At 47.8% G+C, this 22999-nt stretch overlaps 1 protein-coding gene across 2 annotated transcripts in view; it reads left to right on the forward strand.

Moving 5' to 3' along the window:
• Positions 1-22999, forward strand: part of LOC126539598 (ras-like protein family member 10B) — an 85664-nt gene that overhangs the window by 14070 nt on the left and 48595 nt on the right. The window contains exon 2 of one of the 2 annotated variants that reach the window (XM_055074960.2): positions 20350-20406. The exons of the other annotated variant lie outside the window; for it this stretch is intronic. The gene's annotated coding sequence lies outside the window, so the exon portion shown is untranslated. The remainder of the gene's footprint in view (positions 1-20349; positions 20407-22999) is intronic. 2 annotated transcript variants of the gene reach the window in all.

Consider the following 22999-nt stretch of genomic DNA (forward strand, 5'->3'; position numbering starts at 1 on the left):
GAGCGTTTCCAGGTCCTCATCCGGGAGATTTCGTAGTAGAGTATAACGTATCCCGTCCTCTCCGGGTGCGGTGTTCCTATGAATGTCTGCGAGTGCGGCTTTGATTTCTTGGACAGTTATGTCAGTGCCTAGCGGGTCACTTTCTTCTCTGTACGGATAGTCCGGATAGCTTGGCTTAGAGCCACGGGAGAGATACCTTTGTTCAAGGTCCTTCAGGAGCTGGTCTGCGTCTCCTCCGTACTGGTGGAGGAAAATTTGAAGCTGCCGGTTTTTATGGGATTTCGTGTTTCTGGGATCTATTAGCGACCGAAGGATTGCCCAAGTTCTCGCGGTGCCCAGCGTACCACTTAGCTTACCACAAAACGTTTGCCAGTTAGCACCGGTTAGCTGGTCTGCGTATTCCTGGGCTGCTCTCGTAATTTGGGATATTCTGTAGCGCAATTTTCGATTGAACTTTTGCCGCTTCCATCGCTTCGTGAGACCTCGGCGCGCGTCCCACAAATGTAGGAGATGCGGGTCAACCTCGGGGGTCTCTGTCGTCGTGGTAATGCGGCTAGTCGTTTTGTTTAGATCATTGCGTAAATCACTGAGCCAACTGTCATAATTTTTGGGGCTTTCATCTCCTGTGGCTCGATACTTACGAATTTCGCGAAGTTTGGTCCAATTTGTAATGCAAATTTTCTTTTCAGGGCGTTTGTAACTTGTGTGATTGATGCGGATGATGAGAATGTGGTGATCGCTACCCAGCGTCTCGCCAGTGTTCAGCCACTCGCCCTGGACCCCCCTCGTGAAAGTGAGATCCGGGCAAGTGTCTCTCTCGACGCTATTTCCCTGGCGACTAGGCTGGGTATGATCTGTTATGAGGGTGAATCGGTGATTATGTGTGAGGTCCCAAAGCCGGGTGCCCTTTGGTGTGTTACTGCGATAGCCCCAGGCCACGTGTGCGGCATTGAAGTCACCGCACACTACGGACACCGGGCCCAACTTGATGAGTTCCAAGAGTAGATACTGAAAATTGTCGCACCGAGCCCGAGGTGCACTGTATACATTTAAGATGTACAGGCTATTTTGTCTCGTGTCCGCGGGGACAACCTCAATGATTTGATGAGGGATATCTGACGTGAGAGTAGTATGGGTATAGGTGAGTTTCTTCGACACAAGCGCGCACACTTTCGCCTCGTCTGAGCCCCTAACGGCCTCGTAGCCACTGATAGTTGCAAGGGTGGCGCCCGGCTCTTGGAGAAGTATGATGTCCGGCGGTTCTGACGATGCGGCAATGTACTGTTGCAGCGAGCCCCGTTTAGATCGGTACCCCCTGCAATTCCACTGCCACATCGTCAGTCCAGCCGTTCTATTTTGCATTTGCAGTGCAGGAGCCATCATTCTGTATCTGGGCTGGGCGAACGTACGGGTGAGCGCGCTCGCTTGTCGCTAGTGACGGCGCTGAGGTTGGTGTAGCACGTGCGACTAGTAAGGATGAGGAGGATGATGATTTAGGGGGAAGGTGTTGTGCCGTGAGCTCTCTCACGCTCTGCTTGAGTTCGTTAGTAATTTCCTGTAGCATTGGTTTCAGCACGGTGGTTTGGAAGTCTACAAAGGCGGCTCGGATCATTTCCTTAACCTCCGTGAGAATGCTTTCTCGCCTCTCCTGTATAGCTCGGTGCAATTCTCGTCGAAGCTCCTGCTGGAGGTCGCGGCACAATGCAGTTGTGGACTGGGGAGGGATTTTCGCGCGGGGCGCCTGGGATTGGGATTGGGTTTGTGGTAGGGACTGAGGTTCGGATGAGTGTGAGGGAGATTTGCGCAGTGAAGGTGGCGGGCCCTCCGCCCAACTTACCCCTTTAGGTCCGGCTGGCCCTTCGGGCGCTGCTAATGGTAGCTGTTGCGGTAGTGGTGGCGGCTTCTTCTTGGCCGGTGGTGGTGCCACTGGTGGTGGTGACGACGGTGGTGATGAAGATGGTGGCGGTAGCCGCTCGCGGTTCTTAGAACACTCGCAGGGGCCTCGGCTCCGAGATCGTGACCGGGATCGGGACCGAGATCGGGAACGGGACCGCGATCGGCTTCGTCGCTCTCTAGATTGGGCCGGAGGACGATGCTGTTGCCGTTTTTGCTGGCTGTGGCAGCCCGCGGGTAGCGAGAACAAGAAAATTGAGGAGGTTTAATGTGTGCTCGCGAACAAAAGTTAAACTACAAAAAAAAAAAAAAAAATAAGAAGAAGAACGTAGTTATCTTTGTTGGTTTCAGTGTTTTGGCTTGGATGCTTTGGCGCAGGTGAAAAAAAAATGTTGATATTCTTTTCTGTGTCACGACGACACAGATGGAACACCACAATGCTTGGTCTCATCGGACCTCGCTGCGTGCTTTGTCAACTTGTCTGTTAGTGTGTGGATTTCGCTTGTCTCGTTGCATGGTCCGATGTATGACTTTAGAAAACTCAATGCACCTTTGGCGTGAAATGTCTATAACAACATTAAACCGGCAAAGTTCCGGAATTGAAAACCTAAAGCACGAGTTTGGAAATGTCAATGCACCTTCCGCATCAAAAGTTCATAAGAACTTTATAACTATAAAATTTCAGAACTGAAATCCACGCGCTCTGTAGATTCTGCGGCCTCTGAGAGATGCCGCAACGAGCCAGCTCGCCATCAAAACGCCCTTGAAACTTTGTGCTTGGGTGAGCTCCTGGCGTTATGTGACTCCCGGGGCAAAGGGGTTTCTAGAAAATCGAGCCCGAGTTCGCAATGTTCGCGCTGAAATGTCTGTCTTTTCAAGCGTGTAAAAGACATTCTGACACAACGCAGAATGATTTCCGGCGCCGGGGTTGTCCATAAGTGCCATAAGGCCACCCCCCTCACGCCCCCCGAAGGCTACGCCCTTGCCTACAGCGTGTACTCAGTAACATAGCACAATGTAACAGCGCATATATATACATATATATATTGCCGCGATATGGGTCGTACATCGTCTTCTGTCTCTACACGGTATCTATAACTGTGCTTTTATAGTCTTCCCTACAAGAAACACATTTTGTGCAGGCTGCGCCGACGTTACAGTCTGTAATTGCAGTCTTAAGCAGAGGGCGAAGTGGTGCGCTTCTGTGTTTTACTGAAAAGAGACACGCCGTCGTAACCGAGAGAGATTCGTCGTAATGCGCGTGTTTATACTGCGCAGTGAGGGAGAACATATGCGCGGTCGTTGAAAGTAACAGCGCGGAGCAAGTAGTGAAACGACACCGCGTGCTTTCCCGTTGTCTTTTCTCTGTTTTTTTTTTTTTTTGGAACAAGGCTATACATAGGAAGGATGTGCCCGCTGCAATGTGATGGCGAACGTTAAAGCCCTCGTTCTAGCGTTTTTGCAGACTTAGTTTATCCCGGTTGCAAGCGGGCACCAGAGAACGCAAGGGACAATCAAAGAGACCGTGACGCTTTGCGCGCCTTGTGATTGTTTCAGCCATAAAGTTCCCTACAATAACTGCTTGAGACAACTGGTGGCGCTAGTGTCTACGGGAGTTGCGAGCAGGGCAGTTCAGCTAATTTGAGAATGACGGTTTAGTAGATAGTTTACCTTTAACTTCATCCTTCTGGCCTTAAATGGCTTCGTGACTTAGCAAAGCGATCAATTTCAAGTAAGTATACTGCGCAATAAATAATTATTTAAACAAGCGCTGTTAAAATTGTCTGACGCCACAATTCGAACGCAGGACCTCGCTACGCCACAGAGGCATGGACAAGTGGAACCAGTGCAATTATCAGCTATCATGCGCGTTCGCTGAGTTTTATTCCCTTCAGTATTTAAAAAAAAAAGAAGCATAGTATAGTTTATTTTGAAGTTTACGCCGATAAAGGCTCATAAATCTAAGTAAACGAAGCCCCAAGAAAGCACAATGCGACGAGGATGAAGGCAAGGCAAATTCGTGTACTTCCCACAATTCCCATGGTGGCTAAAGGATCTCCAGCGCCAGAGTTCCTTCTCCTAATTATTGTCGGAAACTCCATCGTATCGGTCTCGTTGCTTACCGACCCTCCTGTTCTCTGGCGCCGTGTTTGAAGCACTAGTTTTCTTTTGGTTTTTCATTTACTTACATTTAAAAGCATACATTTCTTCCCACGTGAAGCAGCGTTAAGGGCGAAAAGAAGCTCCCGGAAGCCGAGCGGAAGTGACTACGTTTGAAACGGATGTGATGGAATAGTTAATGAGACCGCGTGGCTGGAAGGGAAGCAGGAAAGACGACAGGGAGATAAAAGAGGTGCACACGGCACGGAGACGGATGATGATGAAAGAGCGGCCGAGCTAGCTAGCGCTTGCGTTGCGTTCAGCCTGCATTGTTCCCATTAAAGGATTACTGACAAAAAAGTTCGAAGTCAGGTTAACGTGCGAGATCAATTTATTTGGGCCCGCACACACATCGTCGGCAAAATATAAACGCCGAATAAAGCTTAGAACATATTTAAAGTCAATTTTAAAGTGCGCGTGCGTGCAGCCAACCGCAAAACGTAGCACCTCGCGACATCGACATCGAGCATTTTCAGCACTTCAATATTTTTTCAGATTTCAATTTTTTGTTCGAGAGGGATGGCGGGCTTTTAGTTTTGTTTGGTTTGCGAAGAGTAGTAGCTAGCGGCAGTAAAAGCCACACACCTCTCTTGTAAATCCTTGTAAATTCGTGCCTTAAAAAAAAAACGACACGAACACCCACGGGCACGTATACATATAGATATATAAAGCTATTTACTAAGACTCGGCAAGTCCTGCAGTATTCGAAAATACTAGGAGCTCTTTCGTTGCGCGCAAAGCGCGGATGGTGCCTTGCTGCGGGTCAAAATTATGTCGCAGTTCCGAGCTCGAGTCACGTTGCTACGCCGCCTTCAGAAGTTTCCTGCCTGACCAGTAACAACTCTGTTGTCACGCAAAACTTGTTGCAATCTTTCGGGAGCATTGCAGACGGAACGTATCGGCGAATCTGAAAACTGAAACCTGCATTTCAAGTACTTCTTGTGTAGGCTATACGTCGAAGAATCGACATTTGGGCGAGTCAGTGCTGGTTGCACATCATGAAGGGACAGCGCAAGACGACGAAGACGAAAGACAGAGAGCACACTGTGCTGTGTGTTTCCTGCGTTTTGTCTTCGTCGTCTTGCGCTGCCCCTACGAGAGGCTTCGTCGAGTTTGATGCGGTGACGGCAAAATAAACCGTTCTGCGCCCCCCCCCCCCACCCCACCCCCCAGTAAGTCCATATCGTCCCAATAAGCTCGTATAAGTGTACAATATAATGATATACGGTACGTGGTTCTTGAGGTCTTGAGGTCTGAATGTGTTATCTCAAACTATGAAGTAACGAGAAGTTGTCGCGGTGTAATTTCGCCACAGCTCTCCATCGTCGTACCTCTCGCTTTTTTTCATCGGCTGTTTTGAAATGCGAAGCCCGTGTTGAGAATAAAAAGTCACCTATCGCCATTCCAGAAGCAAAATGGGACTGTCTAGCTGGATCATATATTTTGGTCTTGTTTCATTTTTACGTACCTCATTCGGAACATGTACCTCATTTGGAGCGAAAGTTTTACGTTTACGCTACAAGCCACTGAGGAATAGGATAAAATATATTAGGGCTCGAAATGAGTTATGACACAACCTTTTAAAGAAACGAGCGTTATCAAAACAGGAGATAAAATATGTGAGGACGCAGCGTATATTTGTATTTATAGCATGCCCGAACAACGCAATGTCGTTCCGTAGCTGAACGCGAGTGTTCGAAGGCTTCACCGTGTTCCGCGAAGGATGTTGCAGAAGAGATGCTTGATTTTGGTTCACATTCCGGTGAAATCGAATAAAGTTTGCTGGCGGGCACTTCTATTCTGAACAGGTATACCTTAACGTTTTTCTCCGAGCAAATTCAGTGCACTCAGTGCAGTGCAGTGCAGGTCATCTAAGCAATAAGTCGCATACTGTCAATGAAGTTTACGAGCGTCAACAGATTGTGTTACCATGCATGTATCCGGAAGCTTAAGATGTCGATCAAGCCTGCTCTCGGATCGCTGAAGTTTGGCACATGATCGACATTTACTCTGTAACAAAATTATACGCAAGTGTGAACAACAGCAACAACAACAGCAACAACAACAACAACAAAGACGATGACGACGATGACGACAACAACAAAGACGACGACCACGACGACAAGAAAAAAATAAGTAACGAAAGAAAGCAATGGTTATCGAATCAGGCAAACGCACGGCAAAGTTGGCTCCTGAACGATCTTTTCGATTGCTCCTGCTCTTGAACGCCGCGACAATAACTTTAAATCATCCGGCAACGTCGACACAGATAGCAATCCGAATCCATAGTGGTATACTTCGAGCGTGGACTTGCTGCAGGAACGAAAAACAAAAACGATTCAGGCGGGCCTGCTTCGCCTTCCGGAAAAGCAAAGCCAGGCGCTGGTCAGATATCGCACAGTAAAATGAAATCGTCCGCGCAGCCGTTCTTTACGGCCTCGGGCAATAAATAAATGCATCTCTGGAACAGCGGTGGCAGAGCTAGCACGCAGACCCGCCGTGGATAGACTGCAGAATGCTGCGGCGCGTTTTCATTGTTGCAGATCCTCGGGTATATATGTACGGGCACGACGGGATCGCTGCAGGGATGCCGTGCGCGGGAAAGTGTGAGCAACAGACTGGAACGGGAGAGAAGTGATTTCGTTTCTTCAGGATACGTCGTTTCGATGATGCGTCCGCGGATGCCGAGTGCGAGTCTATAAAATTTACTGGCACTGTCGTTAAGCGTACAGCCGACGGGGGAGAAGAGATTAACAGATTAACGGAGCTCATATTTTATCGCAGCACACGAGCTGTCGCGTTCGTATACGAAGAGTTGCATACGAATGGGAGGGTGTGGTGCACATGGCTCTTTCGTCTAACCCGTTCGTTTACTTCCGCTCGAGTATCGCTCAGAGACATCACTGTTGTGTGCGATAAGCTTAATAACACAGTTACGAGCAATACTCGACTGTTTAATTCATAATGAAGCCGGAATGCGCGGTGGGGGCCCTGAAGAAAGCTATCGCTCAAACATTGAATTTAGGACGACTTGATTTCTGAGAGCAAATCTGAGTGCGTAGAAACACTGGAAAAAAAAAGTAGTCGCAAGCAGGTTTGCAAGTATATGTCGCTAAAGCAGTTATTACCCACGGCCGAAGAGATCACTACATTTCGGCGGATCTCGACAGTAGGCGCCGAGTAAATTTCGGCGACAACGCACCCCGGAGTCGTCAGCCCCGGCGGCGGAAAAAAAGAAACGCGACACGGCGTCACCACAGACCAAAGCAAATAAAGGCGCCGACGCCGCGAAGTTCTCGCGCGGAAACAGGTGCGCCTCGAAGCCATGTTTACGCCGTGATGCAAAGTGGGAGTGAGGCTGGGGCTACGGTTGCTAATACCCGATGCATACACACAGCGCGACCGCAGACAAAGGTCAGAAAGGCACGACAGTAACAAGCGCCTGTCTCGGTCGTGCCTTTGCGTCCTTTCTCTGCTGTCGAGCTGAGCGTACACCGCTATGCCAATAGTTGGCATTCGGTGGCAACCGCAGCCCGCAACTATAGGTTGCGTGAGAGTGCGGGCCGTTAGCGACGGAAGTCCGAGTACAAAGACAGGCCAGAGAGAGAGAGAGAGGGAGAGAGAAAGCGAGAGCAAGGACATGAAAGGCAGGGAGGTCAACCAGACGAGCACCCGGTTTGCTACCCTACACCGGGGGTGGGGGGAAATGGAATAGAAAGAGGAGCAGAGGGAGAGAGGGAGCCCCTCACTAAACCAATTCGGGTTACAATGGTTCGCTTGATGTCGCATATTTGTTGCAGTGGAAACATTTGGGGCAGCGTTTGCTGTTCGTTGCGCCGTTCGGTCGAGGACAGAGCCGGCGACTGGCACGTCTGCAGAGGCTTTACAGACGGCCATTTTTTATACGCCGACAGCATACACGAGTTGAGAAGCGTTACGTTTTGGGCGAGTTGGTTGTACATGATTGATTGCACAAGGCATGCTGTGTGTGCCTTCTTCGTTCGACGTCCTGTCTTTGTGCGCGCATAAGTATCTAAAGAATACACGTGCGCTGCCTTGTGTTGAGCCATGTCGGGCAATCACGAAGTTTCCGTGGAAGGAAAGTCCGCGGTAGACATCGAGAAAAAAAAAAAAACGCGTCCGCGGTAAAGATCAAACATTCAATTCAACGCCCAACTATGGTTTGCAGCATATACATATAAAGAGGAATAGTGCGCGACGTTGCTGTGGAGTGGTTGTTGTTGTGGGATAGATTGAGGGTTTAGGAAAATAGGAATGTGAGACAGTTGCAACAGTAACCGTATGACAAAAGGGGATTTAGGGAAGAGACCTTCCCCAGCGCCACACAGGGTAAGTCGGCGATACGAGGAAACAAAAATACAAGAAGGGGGGTTATGGTGGAGAGAGGAGTGGAGACGCGCGCACGTGACCACAAGGAAGGAGCGACCGAAAAAGGTGACGTTCCGCGCCGTTGTCTGTCTCGTCCATATCGCTTTCTTTATTGCAATAAACCAACTCACCGGAAACTAACGTCTTATGCCATAAAATACGTAGCACACAGCGAATGAACACGACGCGGATAGGCTAAGGGCGCTTGCGTAACCCGTCTTCGGCGAAGGTATCGCCAGCCTGTAAGGCCCAGGCGAAGTTTCGGGGCCTTACGCCAGCCCACTTCCAGTTTGGAACACAACGATGCACACACACACTTTCTGCAGGCAGAATGCGCAAATTTCCATCGAAAGAGAAAAACCGCCGTATATCGCTCAGTAGTTTATCTCAGCGGAGTACATTTATGCTCTACCGAAGCGACACAGATAACCACACTTGTCCAAAAATCACCAGTTCTTAGTCACAGCGCTTATCTTGTCCTTTTCCCTGCCTCGTTGTCCGCGTTTCCACTTCCCCCCTGTTTTATGCTCTGTTCTATTACATGTCATAGTCATGCAGAGAAAGGAGGTGGGGGGAGGCGAAGGTATGCCCGTGCTCCTTGCGTATATTCTGCCTCGTCTCGAGCTGGAGCCTTGCCCTAAGCGAATCAGAAAAGCGTGAGAGAAAGACGATCGACATCATTTGCGTACGCACCTCTTAATCCTGTAGCTTGTACCCGGATACCCTTTGCAATTGCCGCGAAAGTTTGTCTCCAACGTTGTGCGATTTCAGCAAATGTCTGCCGTCATTGATCTTTCCATTTTCGTGGCTATACGATTCTTTCCCACTTAGTGCAGCGGAGCTCTAAACAACGTCAGATGTAGCTCGGCAGTCTTTAATAATTACATTCGGTCTAAATTTATGCTCAGTGGGGACGACGTCGTAAGGCGTATACATAACACGTTTACCGATTACGGTTACGTTACGTTACGGCACAAAACACGTCTCACGGCCGTGTTATGTACAGCGCGTAAGAAGCCGGAAATAAAGCAGTTGGTCATACAACTCGCGCATCATCTCGTTCCGGTCTGCGTGCCCTTTAGGCGGCGCTGTGATCGCTTTTCCTCTTGTTTACGTGCTCCTAATGTCAAAAATCGCATCACTCGGAATTTGAGGGCCTTCAAACAAATTGAATGCAGCTGGTTACGCGTTTCCCTGCGGAGTTCTGCGCTATTTTCTTTTATTTCTATAGATACGTATATAAACAAATAAGCAACGTGTCCCTGCCCCCCCCCCCCCCCCCCCCTTAATCGCTCATTCATTCCTATATTCTTCATTAGTGTTTTGTTTATCAGGCAGTGACGTTATTTGGCACTGCGGAATAAATTTGCGCGGCCTCTAGGGCTAATGCTCCAAAATCCGCGCTGAAAGGCTTCGCGCTATACAAAGGGAACGGCAGTTTTGAAAGCTGCGGGGAAGGATTGCTCCGCCGAGCCCGACGGCGACACGTATTCGGGACAGGCGCGCGTCCAGCGCGTGGATATTATTTGTTGCTTCGTCGTCAGCTTTTCTTTTTTTTTTTTCCGGCTGCGATGCTACGTTATCCGGCGCTTTACCCGTGCCTTGGCGTTCATCCATCCTTATTTTCGTACGTGGAGGTTGTCGGGCTGCAGGGACAATCAATACGACTTAGGCACGTGCGCCAAGCTCTGACGTGTTCAGGCGAAGTCGCGACCTCTGCGTGGAGATCTGCGTGCAGCACTTGTAGCTGCAGTGACGATAACAATAACGAGGGTGCGCTTTTGCATATTGCGGGTGATTTCATTGCAAGGCCGGATTAAAAAAGCTTGACGCCCGCTTCTGGCAACTGCCGCGCAAAGGACTTGGTGAAACACTGCCTAGCGACAAAAGAAATGTTACGGTAAAACTGTGTGTATATATATATTATTGAACGGGTCCCATACAATTAAAGCACGTTCTAAAACGGGGATGACGATTGTTTTGTATGCCAATAGACTTACTGTTGGTGTGGAAGATTTTAATCCCCCGTCTTAGGGAAAACAAAAACTTGCCGTGCCGAGGGAGTTTGCTATTGCTGTGTCAAGGTATATATATATATATATATATATATATATATATATATATATATATATATATATATATATATATATATATATATATATATATATATATATATATTGACACGTGGACTTGTTGATCTTTTTAGGGTGAGCGCTTTTTAACCGTCTAGCAAATGTTATCGTGCAGCGCGGGACGCGCCCGCATCTTTCGAAAGTTTCTCGAATGTTATCGATGGTTTTATCTGCTGTATGTTGTCACAGAAGCTTGTGTAACGTGATTGCATGCGCGATGCGAATTACGAAGAACTTTCTGGGAAGACACGCGGGCACCAGCTATTACTTTGGAACTTTCGATGACTCATGTAAAACTTCCAGTGAAAAGAGAATAAAAGTACAAAAAAAGATAAGGAACGTTTTTCAGCAAGGTAGGACAGCAGCGAATGTAGTACAATCTCGGTAAAAGGAATTTGGCCTTAAACGGAACAGTAACCTTAGGGTGATTGTTTGTTGCATTGAGCCACCGGCAAACACACTTCTTCCGACATCTGTGCGAACGGATCTAAACTATGGCCTGAAACAGAGATGAGCAGCCATTCTCAGCGGGGTTAATTGAGACAGGCACCATTGTTTGCGCCTCCCCTTACATCATCGTTAAAGATTCAGTCGTTCTACCATCGGTGTGCCCGAAAGAAGCGTCCGTGGAATTCCGGGAAAGTATGAGGCAATGAAGCTCAGCTAGGAGCCATAATCTTGTGTTGTTTTCCCTGTTCTCGCGCGCCACTGCGAGATGATGACTGTTGTGTCAGTGTCTGCATGTTTTGGCAATGGCGGACTGAGCGGCGGCTGCGATTGATCGGGCGCGAAGGCAAACTCTGCCGCCGATGTCGGCGCGGAGTTTTGCTTTCCACTCGTCGTCTCGCCTGTTTGCTCGGCACCGCCACGGATCGCTACCCCGGACGCGACACTGCCTCCCGCTTTTCTCTCAACTGCGATCACCCCGTCGGCCTCTCGTTTGCATGCGATGGTAAATCGGATGAAAAGAAACAACAACAACAAAAAGAAACTGTGGAAGAAAATGCTTGGCGACGCTCTCGCGCTCTGCGAACAAAAAACGAAGGGATCGATACGAATCCATATTTGCGTCTGGCGGGGTGATTGCAGGTCTGAAACTGCGCTATTTTATATATATATATATATATATATATATATATATATATATATATATATATATCTTGCCTTTACCTCTTCATTAACCGTCTATATCTACCAAGGTAGGGGGACGACTCTCAATCCTCCAACTGGAGCAAAGGCCAGGACGTAGCTCTTGCGAATAAACGTTTGTTCTCATCTTGTGCAGCCCGATTCCCACTCGACACAGATGGAGGGGCCTCGCTCTATGTGATTTGGGGTAGAATGAGAAGAGAGCGGGAACATTTTCATCTCAGGATCAAGAATTAGTTTATGCACAAGCTATGCCACCACTGATGAGCATGCCGAAGACATTTTGGTGCAACCCCAGTGTACGAAGATACAGGAATATACGACTATCCAACCTTGTAGCCAGAGGGGGTACACCTGTTCCATTTCAGGTTGTGACATAAAGCGCGCAACTTCACTGTTACCGGGAAGTGACAGAGACAGAGAGAAAAGAGAAGAAAAGGCAGGGACGTCAAACAGACGCACGTTTCGTTTGCTACCCTACCGTGGGGAAGGGGGGTTAGGATATGAAAAGAAACGAAAGGAAGAAAGAAAAGAAGAAAGAAAGGACGGAGAGTAAACACCTTGCTTCGTGCGGAGGTACACAGCGAAAATATACGGCCGCTCACTGAGGTCTGTCGACTTTAGGAACTGCACGAATACACTTAATCGTTTTCTGAGCCTGTGAGGCGTGCGTCGCGTTCCAAGTAATCTTGCAGCAGAGCTTCAGTCCCTGTGTTCTAACATTCGACGGAGTGAAATGTAGTCATAGCGGGAATACCGAAGGTTGGTCAAGTCGGTGTTGGTTCATTCTCGTAATGAACCAACAAAAGACGCGACGTATAGAAGGCTTGTTTCCCCCCCCCCCCCCCCCCCGTTCTTCGCACCCTGTTCTATTTTCGCGCCGTATGCGGAACAAATACAAAAAAGGGATGTTTGATAGACTTGTCCCACCCGTTACTGTCGCGCGAAAATGCGCCATTCATACCAATGAGGAACGAATGCAAGGAGCGATGGAACAAAAGATTGTACGCGTAACGTTAAGAAAGAGAGACAAAGAGAGAACAAGGAAACAGCCAGTTATGATGAATGTGCCGATGGGCAGAAGAAGCGTTGCCTGGCCCCTTGAATGCAGAATAATGTGGGACACGAGCCGAGAGGCCAGAGCGCTGGTTTAATGGCCCATGGTAGCGCGGGGGCGAAAGATGCGACTAAGCGACACGAAGACAGCCGATAACATATTTGAGATTAAGAGAAATAACTGCAGTAGGACAGGTCATGCAATGTGCAGAGCAGATAACCGGTGGTGTAGGTGCTGAAGTTAGATTAGGAAATTTGTAGGCGTAAGACGCAGCGAGCTGACGCAAGGAAAGGGTAATTGGAGATTGCTGGGTAAGGTCTTTGTCCTGCATTACATAACATAGGATGGGGATGGAGATCGTGATAATGACAGATGTAAGCTCCGCAAAAGAAAACAACGAAGCAGGCACCCTATCGCGCTATCTTGGCTTTGTAGCTGTCGCCATGGCTGCATCCTTCTCTTTCCCTTTCTTTATCGCAACTTGACATAAGAGGTGCGCTCATGTGCCCCCCCTCCCTCTTAATTAACGAAATATATATACGCGAGAAGTAACTTTAGCTTTATCCGAAAAGTATAGTTCCATCAAATGGTTGTGTAAACGTGGGGATTACCTGAGCAATGTATAGTAGAGGGAGTATAAAAACGTGCCCAACGGCATTGCAGTGAAATCCCGCTGTATTTTCGCAACCATAAGCCACCTTGCACCATTCGCGTACAGCCGACAGCGAAAGCCTTCGTAGCGCTCAATGTGCGAAAAAGGTTTTAACTTACGCAATACTTCGCCAGCTGTTCTGTCGATTTCGCGACCGATAAGCCGGTCGCCTGAGGGGGTATTCTCTGAACCTTTCGAACCGAAGTGGGATGCAGTGGATGCTACGGAATTAAAAAAAATTTTTTTTTTCTAAATACCGTGCTCTGCAGTCTTTTTTGTAGTATATAGGGTACTTTGTATCTAGAACTATGCACATTGTGGTGACACGCATCAACGTCTCGTTACGTGTGACAACAATAGGGGAGCTCGGGTGCGGTACTACTTTCACGGAATCGCAAGCAGCAGTTCGCATCTGTGGCTCATAGCAGCATTTATTTCCTCGCCTCGGCAACTGCGTGCCGTTGATGCACTATTCTAGCACGCACCCTGTCCGCTCGTGTTCCTAGTGCCGTCCATTACGAGGTCCATTACTTCTGAAGTCCATTACGCGTCCATTACTTCCATTTTGTTAACACCGCAGTCCTTGTAGAGCGGTACACGGCATAGACATTTGGCAGCAGTTAGCGTGCTCTCGGTGTGCGACCAAAGCTAAGGTTAACGAAGCTGGACTATAGTTGACATCGATTGGAAAAACTCAATAAACGCGAAGGCACAACGAACGAAGGCGACACAGGCGCCGCAACGTCGTCTCTATATCATTCTGCAGGTTATCTTGATTTAATCAAGGCGCACGCGTCAAACATATAGCCCCGCATAAATTAATTGCCTGCAACGCCATCATTCATCACAGTGTCACGATAGGGGCAACGTTGATAAGGTCGTCTCGGAGACGTCCATCATACCTCAGGCGTCCAGCACGGTGTATACCTTTAACTCGTAGCCCAGGCGTACACACATCATCCGATTATCAAATCCCAAGCGGTCGTAATGGTCCAGATGCGACTTTAGGTCATCGAACGCCATCAGCCATCTTCGCCCCATAGCCTTTCGACGCAGCAGAGGCCCACATATGAAGTTTTTCCTCAATGCATGTTTTCATACAAATTCGGTTCGGTGTGGCTAAATCGCCACCTGTTGGTGTGCAACACGTCAAGCGAGTAAGCCTTATCGCCTGTATAACTTTAATCGAGATGCACTTATTGTTCGTTGTGATTCGCCTACCAAAAGAGAAAAAACAACAACAACGCCGGTAGTACGTCAAACCAGCGTCCTTTCTGTTCGCTGCCAGCGCTTTCCTCTCGACGGTCGCCTCGACAAAAGGCGCCTGCGCCGACTTTGGTTTTGGCGGGAACTCTCTTTGACGCCCGTTCCTTTGCCTCCTGGCTATTTATTTTGGCTCTTTTTAGGTCGCGCCTTCGAGGCTTTGTTCGATGGCCCTTCATTTCTGGGCCGGTCTGTCGGGGGCGTGCGCTGTCCATCACCGGGAAGGAGGAGGAGGAGGAGCGGAATTCGACCTTTTCAAACATCTGGGGCGTGGGTGGCCGCGGCCCGCGCATCTTTGCTTGAAATCCTGAGGGCTCCCTCACACAGAGCCAGCGACGTGTTATAGAACGGCACTTACTCGAAGGCGTGAACGTCGTATTTGATTTAGCTATAGCGTTCTTCAATGATAAAAAAAAAAAGTAACCGTCCACCACACTGGCGCAACCTGAAATTTTTTTTCGTGTCCATAATTGAGCGACACGTTTCAGAGCTATGCCTACATACCGCTCACAGCATGGCGCACTTTTTGTGCAAATTTAAAGGGACACTAAAGGGAAACACTACGTCGGTTTCGGCTAGTGCAGTACTCTCTTAAAACACCACTTTCGCTAATTTCACGGTAACTGGTTGACTAATAACAGACGAGATACCGAAGGTCGAAGTTACAATTTTGAATTTCGCGCCGAAACCACAGCGACGCTACGTCAGTGTGACGTCACGGATTTCAAGGCATACTTTATTTAGCATTTGAGTCGTCACGCCTCAGTCAACGTTCTCCAAACTTGCCAAGCCCAGTCTTTGGCTTATTTATATAATACAACGTATAGCCAATCTCTACCGATAAAAAAGATTAACTGGGCCTGAGAAGAATCCGCTAATATCCGTGACGTAATGGCGAAACAGTGCAAGCACGTCACGATGGAGTCGCCACCTGTCTTTGGTTCTTGAGTGCCTTCTGGGCTTGCCATGCATCCCGTCACATTAACAGTGGCTTTTCTTTCTTTCATTTTTTTGGTATTACTTAATTTTGTCTTTAGTGTGCCTTTTAACCTCTGTTTGTGTGTCACATTTGGTTCTCCCAAGAGACCGGGAAAGTATTCGTGTAACGATGATATAAATGCTTTTGAGTGGTGGAAGCAATGAGCAATTTAATGACTAGACATTTCCGACATTATATCGGCACGTTACGCACGAAGTGGCCCCCATAATCCCCCGGGAAGTTCAATTTCTTTATGTTACATCTGGTTATCTTTGGAAAATGGGAAAAAATTGCCGATAACCACCGTGTAACCATTTCGAGTATTTGCGCAAGTATTTACGCGAACGATGTAGTAAAAAAAAAAACAACGCACTGTTAGCATTGTAGAAGCATTCGCCATAACGCTCTATCAAACTTCGCCAAACTGGAGCACAATAAGCTGTGTTTGTTGTTTCATTGCGCAATTCCGCAGAGCGTAGTGCCTTCAACGGGCACATTTGTGTCAGACGATTTTGCACGCGCCTTGGCAGTAGTAACGGCCCCTGAGAAACCGCCGTTGCCGAGAATATCTGACGACATTAGTGTATCAGGCCGAAAAGGAAAGCGTAATTTCTAGTTCGACGAAAGAGAAACCCCTTCGTACGTCTACGAACAAAAGAAACCCTTATCATGCACATAAGCACACGTAATTTTAACTCTCTGACTAATATATGACGAAATTGGATGGTAAGGTTGTGCTTATCTGCAGATGAAAATTGTTGAAAAGCTGCGAGAATCTGTTCCGCCACACCACTGTGGTTCGCCAATGCCTGTTTCGCCCTCCCAAATTGTGCGGTTGAGAACCAACGCCTGCCAGGGTTCCTGTTTCTAAACAGCGAAATTGTTATACATATAATAGGATTCCTAATATGGTGTGTTCTTATGGCGGTGATCGCCAGCGGCGCCAATGCCAGCTTAAAAGGCGACAGTCGTTCTCCCCTCCCGCTGTCCAGCTACTCTCCGCAGCCGCCACTGAAGGAGAGAAGGCGGTGGTAGAACCAGAGGGCCGTCCTACAACACCTCCGTCCACACTTCACCGCCGCTTTTGTTAAGTAGCGCTAACCTTTCATGAGCGACGCCGTTCCATGATTCGTCGCTCACACTAGTTCCGCGTCCTCAGTTTCCGCTTCCGGATCTACCACTCCCGTTAGTTCCGCTTCCCAGGTCTTTTTTTTTTTGTTCACTTTCGCTGCTGTTGCACGCTCGCAATTCTACATTTACGCAACAGTAAGGGGGGTGCTAGCAACCGCACTTCACAAGAGTTGACGTTCGGCCTTGTTAGTGTGCCGTTGTAACGGGTAATGACGCTCCCGAAAAGACGGACTAAGGTCGTGGCCGGTTCTCCCTCATCGTGCCCGTCTTTTCAAGAACGTCGCTTCCGCTCTGAGCTAAAAACCAGAGACGACGTTAGTTTCGCTCGACGCCGGAAGCTAAGCGGATGAGCGAGAGAAGAGCGCGGAAGGGGAGAGTAGGTTGGCGGCACTTAACCTGGTCCGCAGGAAAGGGGAGGGGGGGGGGGCTTGAGGCCGCCCTTCCATGAGCACTCCACCACAGCGTCCAAATCATCAGACTCCCGAGAGGTCTCGCCAGGCAGCACGTGCGTCTCAAAGAGTTATAATAGCTGAGCGTTCAGAGAAGAAAGTGTCCCACGCATCCAGCCACCACCAGAACAGTTGAAAGGACAAAAGAAAGTAAGTGTGCGATCTTTCGGTAGTCAAAGAAAGTTGAGCTGGGTGGGTTTATGTCGCATATGCATTCATTTCTTTATATCTCGAGCAACCTTACCAGTATGCGGTCGTATGTACGGTGATTAGAAAAAAAAAGAAGGGGGGGGGCGATAAATTATGCTTGGTTCCAATAGAAATAGGCACAAATCGGAGTGGAAAAAATAACTATAATGTTATTTGTACCGATATTCTTTTTTTTCATCATGAAAAAGAGAAACTAAGAGAAGCAGTGCGGTCAGCATCGACCAGAGGCGAAATTTTTTATTTATTTATTCACAGTACCCTACAGGCTCCTTATCGGAGTATAGTGGAAGGGGGGCATTAACATGGTAATTATACCACCTGGTGACCAAATACAGAAAAAAAATATAGTACATATGGGTGGTAAAAAGCAAAGCGACCGTGAAAAAACGAGGCAGCATAAAACGCGAGAATTAAGAACATGAGCTAAACTGTGTATGAAAAAATGCCCATTATAATCACAATGCTCATGGTCAAGCGAGAATACAGATAGATAGATTAAAACAAATTACACGAGACTTACCATGAAAATTAAATTCAACAAGGAAAAAGAAAAGTGCGAGAGAACAAGTAGGAAACAAGTAAATTGGGTATTCGTCAAGTATTCAACAGTTAGAAGGCTATATAACCATGAAATGTTCGCGCAGACGGCCATGGAATGCTTCGCGATCTGTACTGGAGACGACATCGTTATGAAGATCGTTCCAAAGTGAAATGGTATGCTGCAACGCTGATGAGTTAAACGCTTATGTTTAACCGAAGAAACGCTTGATGCTAACGTGATTATGGAACCGTCGAAACATGCGCAATGGGTTTTCCAAGGGTAGGACAGGTGGCCTAATGTGGTTAGTGTATCCATGAAGAAACACAAAAGGGAAGCGGAGCGGCGAATTTGAAGTGGGTGCAGCGAGATTTCAAGTTTTATTTTCGTAACGCTACACTTGCCCTCGTGATTTTGTACGCGTTCTAAGTTAGCAATTAAGTTTTCTTTGTGGAAGGATCACCAGATCGATGATGCGAATTCCAACTGTGGGCGAATGAACGTTAGGTATTCTAACTTGCGAATGTTAGATGGCGATTTACTCAGATTCCAACGAGTCTACCCAATAGTTTGGGACGCTTTAGCACAGATAGGATTAATAAGGGGGGACCACGAAATATTGTGAATCAGATGAATTCCTAGGCACTTCTGCGATTGAACACGAGATATGGCAGAGTTGTTACTAAAGTACGAAACATCTGAGTTGGAATGTTTGCGACTTAAAGAAATGAGTTTGCATTTGCCCGAATTTAAAGCCATTTGCCATTTATTACACCCCATACGTATTAGGTCAATGTCATTTTGCAGCATAACGTGATCATCGGGAGACGATATTTTTCTGCCAACGACACAACCATCAGCGAATGGTCTCATACATGAGGAAATGTTAGTGGGCAGATAATGTAAATTCAGAAAAAAGGGCATAGGATGCTGCCCTGAGGGACTCCCGAAGTTACATCAATAAGGGAAGAAGCACTGTTACTAACATATGTAAATTGTTGACGAAATGATAAAAAATTTCCAATCCAAGATAAACTAGCAGAGCCTAGTCGCCAGGGAACTTAATTTTGAAAACAACGGGCAATGAGCAACACGGTCAAAAGCAAAAAAAGAGGTGAGGCGTGCAGACAGGACACAAGAGTCGAAAAGTGAACAACACGAACGCCGGCGTTCGTGTTGTTGCACTATTGTGTCCTGTCTGCACGCCTCACCTCTTTTTTTGCATAATGAATCCTTACCAACTAGCTCAGCTTTATGTCGTTCTAAACGGTCAAAAGCTTTGGAGAAATCAAAGAAAATGCTGTCAGTTTGTAAGTTATTGTCCATGCTAAAGTGCAAGCCAGTTGCAAGTTCAAGCAATCGCTTATCGCAGGACAGATGTTCTTTGAAGCAATGCTGATTAATGAAAAAGAAATGATTAGACTCCAGGTTGCTGTAGATGTGCAATGCAATAATATGCTCCAGCAACTTACAAGAAATGCATGTTAAGGAAATAGGGCGGTAGTTACCTGGCACCTTTTTATTTCCGGCGTTGCCCGCCGTGGCTGCTAAGTGGCTATTGTGCTGGGCTGCTAAGCACAAGATCGTGCGATCAAAACCCGGCCACGGCGGCCGCATTTCGATGGGGGCGAGAACACCAGTGTGTAGATTTAGGAGCACGTTAAAGAATCCCAGGTGGTCCAAATTTCCGGAGTCGCGAACTACGGCGTGCCTCATAAGCAGATCGTGGTTTTCACAAGGAAAACCCCATAATTTTCAATTGTTTCCGGCTTTGAATGCTGGAATTAACTTAGCCACATTTCCAGTCTTTAGGTAATTGGCCGATCAACACTGATCGTCTAAATATGCAAGGCAAAATTTTACTAGATATGAATAGTTTTTTTTTTTTATATTTTGGCCTTCGAATTATCTATGCTGGCAGACATGGATAGTTTGACGTCATTTATGAGACAGGCAATGCCTTAAGCAGTGACCATTATGGGTTTCAAGTAAGGATATTCTAGTTCCTTAAGCGTAGTTCCTATTCTAGTTCTTGAGCGTACAGCTCAATAAATAAATAAAATGACCCGTAAGCGCACAATTCATTTGCCGCTCAGGCACGCGAAATCTATAGTTGTATACCTTCAAATATAGGATTTGTCCTATACCAAGGAGCTCAGTCATTTCACTTGTTATTTTATGTGCGCGGCTTCTGTTTTTACGCAGTTTTCACCGCCGGCCTGACCGAAAAACATGATATGCCCTTGGGCGCGTTTTGAGCGCCTTCTCACCTCTTACGAATGTACTCGAATGTCAAGAACGTTCACGAGGCGCCCAATAATAATAATTATAAAATATACACATGCAGTGCCAATGAATCGAGAGTGGCTGGCTCTAACCACACCCTACTCATGCAGCCTACACGGTAAGTGACTCTGACACCGTCCCCTTAAAACCCTGGCAGACTGCGTGCCCGGTGGCGAAGACAACTTCGCGCTCAGCATCCGCCTGCACCTTCTCTCCCTTTTTCTCTATCTCCCCCCCTCTCTCTCTCTGCTTCTTTATTTTGGTCTAAGAGGCACCACAAGGTTGTAGTGCTTGTGGATTCTTCCAACGGGCTCTTCAGAGCGCGGCCGAAGAGTGCTTTTCAATTAAGGAATTTAGGTTTTTTTTTTTTTTAGGGGAGTAATCGATACTTCAAGTTGGCGCCGTCCGGAGTGGGAGCATCTCGGGCTGCCGCAGTCGCGTTCGGGTTTCTCAGTGCTTCCCTGTCCCGCCCACGTCTCCAGCCTCGGCCTGACTTGCTTAGCGAGAGGCGCATTCTTCGCTCACCTCTCCTCCCGATTCCGCCTTCCGTCCATTCCAATTTTGTCTCGCTTCTTTTCGCACGCGTTTCGATACCCCTCGTTCGACGCCGTTAGCTCGCACTTGTCGATTTTTTTTTCCGGGACTGCCACAGCTTGCTGCTTGTGTACTTGCACGTCGCGCGCAGGGTGGACGAGTCGGTCCTTCCTGGCTGGTGCTCCAACAAATGTATGCGCAGGCTCCTTTCGCTTTTCAGCGAGATAAGCGAGAAAAAAAAAAGAAAGAGAAGTGAAAATAGCACGGATGTACGTCGAGGGAGACGGGAAAGAGAATTTTCCTTTTCCCGTTTCCGTGTCTGAGCATTCGAACGGCGCGCTGGCGCCAGCACGTCGGATTCGTGTCTCTCGCGAGAAAGGCTTTTGTTAATATTTTGTCACTGGATGCAACTTGTGATTTATTACCTACCTTCGGGTATTTCGTAGTATAAGCCAAGCTGTTATCTTCCTATTTTCTTGCGTGGTCTAGAGCATGTGCACGCTTGCATGTAGACAGACAGACAGACAGACAGACAGACAGACAGACAGACAGACAGACAGACAGACAGACAGACAGACAGACAGACAGACAGACAGACAGACAGACAGACAGACAGACAGACAGACAGACAGACAGACAGACAGACAGACAGACAGACAGACAGACAGACAGACAGACAGACAGACAGACAGACAGACAGACAGACAGACAGACAGACAGACAGACAGACAGACAGACAGACAGACAGACAGACAGACAGACAGACAGACAGACAGACAGACAGACAGACAGACAGACAGACAGACAGACAGACAGACAGACAGACAGACAGACAGACAGACAGACAGACAGACAGACAGACAGACAGACAGACAGACAGACAGACAGACAGACAGACAGACAGACAGACAGACAGACAGACAGACAGACAGACAGACAGACAGACAGACAGACAGACAGACAGACAGACAGACAGACAGACAGACAGACAGACAGACAGACAGACAGACAGACAGACAGACAGACAGACAGACAGACAGACAGACAGACAGACAGACAGACAGACAGACAGACAGACAGACAGACAGACAGACAGACAGACAGACAGACAGACAGACAGACAGACAGACAGACAGACAGACAGACAGACAGACAGACAGACAGACAGACAGACAGACAGACAGACAGACAGACAGACAGACAGACAGACAGACAGACAGACAGACAGACAGACAGACAGACAGACAGACAGACAGACAGACAGACAGACAGACAGACAGACAGACAGACAGACAGACAGACAGACAGACAGACAGACAGACAGACAGACAGACAGACAGACAGACAGACAGACAGACAGACAGACAGACAGACAGACAGACAGACAGACAGACAGACAGACAGACAGACAGACAGACAGACAGACAGACAGACAGACAGACAGACAGACAGACAGACAGACAGACAGACAGACAGACAGACAGACAGACAGACAGACAGACAGACAGACAGACAGACAGACAGACAGACAGACAGACAGACAGACAGACAGACAGACAGACAGACAGACAGACAGACAGACAGACAGACAGACAGACAGACAGACAGACAGACAGACAGACAGACAGACAGACAGACAGACAGACAGACAGACAGACAGACAGACAGACAGACAGACAGACAGACAGACAGACAGACAGACAGACAGACAGACAGACAGACAGACAGACAGACAGACAGACAGACAGACAGACAGACAGACAGACAGACAGACAGACAGACAGACAGACAGACAGACAGACAGACAGACAGACAGACAGACAGACAGACAGACAGACAGACAGACAGACAGACAGACAGACAGACAGACAGACAGACAGACAGACAGACAGACAGACAGACAGACAGACAGACAGACAGACAGACAGACAGACAGACAGACAGACAGACAGACAGACAGACAGACAGACAGACAGACAGACAGACAGACAGACAGACAGACAGACAGACAGACGCGCCTAAGTTCTATTTGGATATTGCCATTGACAGCGGGATTTGGCCGACGTTGATGAGGACTTTGAGAACTGAAGCTTTATTTCCATTAATTACAGGTATATATCAAAGCATAATAACAGTAGAAAGTCATCGACGGCCGCCAGCAAATCGCACGCTGCGGC

Source organism: Dermacentor andersoni, chromosome 3, assembly GCF_023375885.2.
Source record: "Dermacentor andersoni chromosome 3, qqDerAnde1_hic_scaffold, whole genome shotgun sequence".
Classification (NCBI taxonomy): Eukaryota; Metazoa; Arthropoda; class Arachnida; order Ixodida; family Ixodidae; genus Dermacentor; species Dermacentor andersoni.